The 6000-nt window shown below is 35.4% G+C and overlaps 1 long non-coding RNA gene across 1 annotated transcript in view; it reads right to left on the bottom strand.

The window, feature by feature from the left end:
• Nucleotides 1–3549: 3549 nt before the first annotated feature.
• Nucleotides 3550–6000, bottom strand: part of LOC131513063 (uncharacterized) — a 116375-nt gene continuing 113924 nt past the window's right edge. Inside the window, exon 5 of the long non-coding RNA XR_009262448.1 lies at nucleotides 3550–3690. This is a non-coding gene — a long non-coding RNA (uncharacterized LOC131513063). The remainder of the gene's footprint in view (nucleotides 3691–6000) is intronic.

Raw genomic sequence — 6000 nt, 5'->3', positions numbered from 1 at the left:
GCCCCAGAAAACACTTAGATGTTCAGAAATAGATAAAATTTACAGCATGGGCACAAGTGAAAAAGTAATCAAGTCTGCTGATGGGGGCAGGGGGAACTAAAGAGAAAGTGACCCTAGAACTGGGTATGAAGGAATGTGTATGAATTTCCAGGAAAGATGACAATGTCTACTCTTAAGAAAAAATAGAGGAGTATATTGAAATGATGAGAGAGAAAGTTAGGTAAGCAAAGGCTAGAGGGCCAAATCAAGACCTTGGACTTAAATCTTAAATGCTAAAGAATTTTTTTAATTAACAGTATTGTTGAGATGTAATTCACATACCATAAAATCTACCTTTTCGTATACAAATCAGCACCATTTAGTGTTTTCTCAGAGTTGTACAATGATCACTATAATCTAATTTCTGAATACTTCCATTACCCCAAAAGATACTCTATACCCATTAGTAGTCATGTATCATTCATTTTTCTCCCTAGCCCCTACCAGCCACTAATCTACCTGTCTCTATAGATATTCCTATCCTGTAAATCTTATGTAAATGGAACCACATAATATGTGGTTTTTTTGAGACTGGCTTCTTTTACTGAGCATAATGTTTACAAGGTTCATCCTTGTTGTAGCATGTAGCAGTGCACCCTTACTTTTTATGGTTGAATAATATTCCATTCTATAAATATACTACATTTGGCTTATCCATTTATCAGTTGATGGCCATTTGGATTTCCCCTTTTTCCCTGCTTTGAATGTTTGGGTACAGATATTGTGAATGTTGTCACTTCTCTGAGATATATACGTAAGAGTAGAATTGCTGGGTCATATAGTAACTTTCTGTTTAATTTTTTTTGAGGAACTGCTACAATGATTTCCAAAGCATCTGCACCATTTTACATCCTAACAGCAATATTTGAGGGTTTCAATTTCTTCCCTTGGCAACGTTTGTTTTGTTTTTTTAATTTTAGCCATCCTAGTGAGTGTTAAGCACTATCATTGTGGTTTTGATTTCCTTTTTCCTAATGACTACAGATCTTGAGCTTCATGTACTTATTGGCCATTTCTCTGTGTTTATTTACATCCTTTCCCCATTTGTTATCAGTCTGCTTTGGCTACTTTAACAAGATATCACAAACTTGACAATTTAAATAGCAGAAATTTATCTTCTCACATTTCTGGAGGCTGAAAGCCCAAAAAGGTATTAGAGGTTTGGTTTTTCTTGAGGCCTCTCCCCTTAGCTTGTAGGTAACCATCTTATCACTGTGTCTACAAATGACCTTTATTCTGTGCACACACCTCAAAACTCTTCTTATAAGGATACCAGACGTAATGAATTAAGCTCCCACCCTTAATATTCACTTAACTTTAATTACTTCTATAAAGCCCCCCTCTCCAAACACAGATTGAGAGTTAGATCTTCAACGTATAAATTCTGGGGTGGGGGATGGACACAGTTCAGTCCATTATACCATTTTAAAATTGAGACATAAGTCTTTTAGTTGTTGAGTTGTAGGAGTTCCTTATGTATTCTGAATTTAAATCTCTTATCAGACATTGGGATTTATGAATATTTTCTCCCCTTTAATGGGTTATTTTTTTTTTACTTTCTTGATGGTATCCTTTGTAACAAAAAGACTTACAATTTCAGTGAAGTCTAATTAATCTATTTCTGTCTTCTGTCATTTGTACTTTATTTTTTAATTTTTTTAAATTTTTATTTATTTTGAGACACAGAGACATTATGTGAGTGGGAGAAAGGCAGAGAGAGAGAGGGAGACACAGAATGCAAAGCAGGTTCCAGGTTCTGAGCTGTCAGCACAGAGCCCAATGCGGGGCTCAAACCCATGAACCATGAGATCGTGACCTGAGCCAAAGTTGGACACTTACCTGACAGGCACCCATGTCATTTGTACTTTAGATGCCGTATCTAAAAAAATTATTGCCTAATCCAGGGTCATAAAGATTTGCTTCTATGTTTTCTTCCAGGAATTTTATAGTTTTAGATTTTATATTATTTTCTATATATTTGAGTTAATTTTTATATATGGAATAAGGTAGGGTTCCAACACTGTTCTTTTGCATGTAGATATTCAGTTTTCCCAGTACCAGTTGTTGAAAAATCTTCTTTCCCTATTGAATTATCTTGGCACCCTTGTTGAAGATAAGTTGACTATAATGTAAGGATTTATTTTTAGAATCTGAGTTCTAATTCATTATATATCTCAACTTACACCAATACCACTTTGTCCTGATTATAATAGCTTTATAGAAAGTTTTGAAATTGGAACATTTAAGTCCTGTACCTTTTTTCCTTGCATTTCCATATAAACATTATGACCATGTTATCAATTTCTGCATCAAAGACAGCTGAATTTTTGTATTTTGTTGAATTTGTAGATCAGCTTGTGATGTATTGCTTTCATAACAATATCACATCTTCCAACCCATAAACTTGGGATACCTGTACATTTATTTAATTCTTTTTAAATTTCTTTCAACAGTGTTCTATAGCTTCCAGTATTCAAATATTGCACTTCTTATGTCAAATTTTTTCCTAGGTATTTTATTCTTTTTGGTACTATCATTAAAAATGGCTTCCTTAATTTTACTTTGAGATTGCTGATTGCTAGTATCTAGAAACACAATTGACTTTTATATATTGATATTTTACTAGTTAAAAGATCATTTTAACATTGCTGAAATAATTTATTAGTTCTCATAGTTTTTTTGGTGGATTTTCTGTATGTTAGATCATGTCACCTACATATGGAGAGAGTTTTACTACTTCTCCCATCTAAAAGTATATAACTTTGGTTCCTCATATTAGGCTGAAAACATTCAGTCTTTCACCATTAAGTATAATATTAATTGTGAATTTTTAATAGAAGTCTTTTATCAGATTGAGGAAGTTCCCTTGTATTCCTACTATGTGTTTTTAATCATAAAAGGTTGTTGGATTTTTCAAATGGTTTTGTTGTGTGTCTACTGAGGTGATCATGTGGTTTTTGTTCTTTGTTCTATTAATGTGTGGTATATTGATTTATTTTCATATGTTGTAGCAACCTTGCATTTCTGCCATGATATACCTTGTTCATGGTATACAATCCTATTTATGTTATTGGATTCTGTTTGCTAGTGTTTTAAGGACTTCTGCATCTATATTTATTTGGAATATTGATTTGTATTTTTCTTTCCTAGTGACACCTCTGGTTTTAGTGTTATGGCAATACTTGCCTCATAGAAGATGTTGAAGGATTTTAAGCAAGACATGGTGCTAAAGCTTAACCTGGTCCTGAATAAAAAATTTTTTTCAGAGAGGTCACTACAGAGCATGGTGTGAATGGATTAGAAGATGCGAGGATGGGAAGGATGAGACTTGGAGTCTGGGAGACCAGAGAGGAGATAATGGAATGATGCAAATTGGACACATTGTGGTGCTGAATAGAAGTTATGGTCATAAGGATTGAGAGAAAGTGCTAAATACAAAACACATTGAGGAGCTATGTGAGAAATCACATTTCTGTATTCTCTAACAAGTCTTTTCTTGGTGTTCAGAGGATAGGTATTCAGGCCTTGGGGTTCTTTTCGTTCTGCTGACACTGCTGCTCTCTTTTTCTTCATGTCACTGGGAAAACTATTCTCTGCCTTTATAACAGCTGAGATCAGATGAATTTTAGGAAAAGAACTTTGCTAAAGGACCTAGGGAAAAAATAAAAGGGAAACAAGATCAAGTATTCAAACATACAAAATGTGCCTCAAAACACCATCATACAAACATTGTAGAGATTTCTGACCATCTAGTAGCTAATTCTTAGCAAGTAAGCAAGCCCAGTTCTAATCTGCACCCTGTATGATGACCTAGCCTAAAGAATCCTCTTTTTCTTCCTGCTCATAACCCCTCTACAGGAGCCCATGTTGAAATAGAACAGATTATCTATAAAAATGAATGAGTGTTACAGGTGCTTGAGTCATCCTTGGTAAAACAATCACACTTTCTGTAAGAGTCCATCATCAGAGAAATAAATTGTTTAGGGGGAGAGATTCACATTTTTTGCCTCCCTCAAATGATGAGGTCACTGAGGAAGTTTTTTCTTTCCTCTGTGGTAGAGTTCACCCTAGAAATTCAGCATCTTGGTAGAGATATCAGCTCTCCTTTGTGTCTCCCAAAGGGCATAGAAGGGCATTTACTCATCCATTCACTAAACTAACTTTTTCTGACAGCTCACTATGCATCTATCAGTAACTTGCCAGGCCCTGGGTTCACAGTAATAAAAAAGGCTCATCCGTTATCCCCAAAAGGCAGGAGTTGAGGCAAGCAGGGCAAACACCTCAAGATCCATTGTGGAACAGTGGGTGAGAACACTGATGAAAATTAGCAGAGCACAAAGAGGCAACATCTCAGTTGAAGATGTTGTAAGGGAAGGGTATCTGGGAAGGCTTTTTGGAAGTACTAGTAATTTGTGCTTCAACAATAAGTACTGGTTACCCAGAGGAAGAAAGTGGGGGATATTGGGGAAATAATGGGGGACAATGGGAGAAAATTGGGGATATGTCTGTCAAGGAGAAGCATCAAAATTAAGAAATGAAAAACTACCTGGATTTTTGCATGTGTTTGCTTTCAGGATACGTTAAAATTCTTCCAGAAGTTCCCAAAATAGTAAACCAACTAGTCCTCTGATAGACTACTGGAATGAGGCTCACAGATTGCTTGGCGAATAAATTGGCACAAGTTGATTTCTCTCTCTAAACCTTCATTATTTTAACCTTTAAAAGAAAGGAGCTGGACTGTACGAGCTTTACTGTCTTTACATTGTATACTCTTCCTGAGAGAAATATATATATATATATATATATATATATATATATATATATATACACACACACTATATTTATATACATACTATATATAATATTATATTTATATATACAATATATATAATATTATATTTATATATATTGTATATATAAATATATATAATATATATTTTTCCCCCTATGGAAAGGTAGCTAAGATATCCAGAAAGGAAGTTGCAGAGTGTAACTGGAATTCTGGGATGGCTGGAGAGTCTTTTGGTGTAGGGGAACTGAATGGACTGGAATAGTAGGTAGATTGGAAAGCAGCACTGTGGCTTCAGCACCACTTCATTGGGAGTGGGTCAGAGGAGGGAGAAAAAGTGAAGATGTGTGTAGTGCACTGGGGTTGCAGGAGATTCAGAAATGAATTTGAAAATCCCAGTTATGAAAGATGCTTATTCTGGAATTTCAAAACTGTGGTTCTTAGTTAGCAGCGGTGTGCTGTGCGTATCTACTCAAGGCACTCATGTCCTTATGTCCCGGACATTTTTCTCTTATTCATTCATTTGTTCATTTGTTTTTTTCATTTGTTTATTCATAAGGAATTCTTCATCTTGTCTCTCCTAATAGTTTTTTCAGAAAGAAAATGCAGAAAGCTCTAACTGCAGAGATGTCATTATTGAGGAGATCCCTTTATGAAAGTGTACTAAATACCAGAAACACAAACCACTGTCCTTTGGACTGAATGCTGCACGTTTGGTCCATAAAACATATAAAGATCATGAACCATAATTCAAAACCAAGAATTCAAATCTGAATGGTTACCTTATCAAATCAGATTTGACAGCATAAGATCACTAATCTTAATGGCAACAATTAGGTGGACTTGAGTACTATATACCCCCTTCGTAGAGGTGTATGTACTTGGGTCTCAAATGCTTTGTGTTTCAGTTTTTCTGTGTTTATTTTTTATTTTATTTTATTAAAAATTTTTTTTAATGTTTTATTTATTTTTGAGAGAGATAGCGTGTGAGCCAGGGAGGGGCAGAGAGAGAGGGAGACACAGAATCTGAAGCAGGCTCCAGGCTCTGACCTGTCAGCACAGAGTCCGATGCAGGGCTCAAACTCACCAATTGTGAGATCATGACCTGAGCTGAAGTTGGATGCCTAACCAACTGAGCCACCCAGAACCCCGTTTTTCTGCCTTTAAATTGG

Source organism: Neofelis nebulosa, chromosome 5 (genome assembly GCF_028018385.1).
Source record: "Neofelis nebulosa isolate mNeoNeb1 chromosome 5, mNeoNeb1.pri, whole genome shotgun sequence".
In the NCBI taxonomy this organism is placed as follows: domain Eukaryota; kingdom Metazoa; phylum Chordata; class Mammalia; order Carnivora; family Felidae; genus Neofelis; species Neofelis nebulosa.
This window is presented reverse-complemented; position numbering and strand designations above follow the sequence as displayed.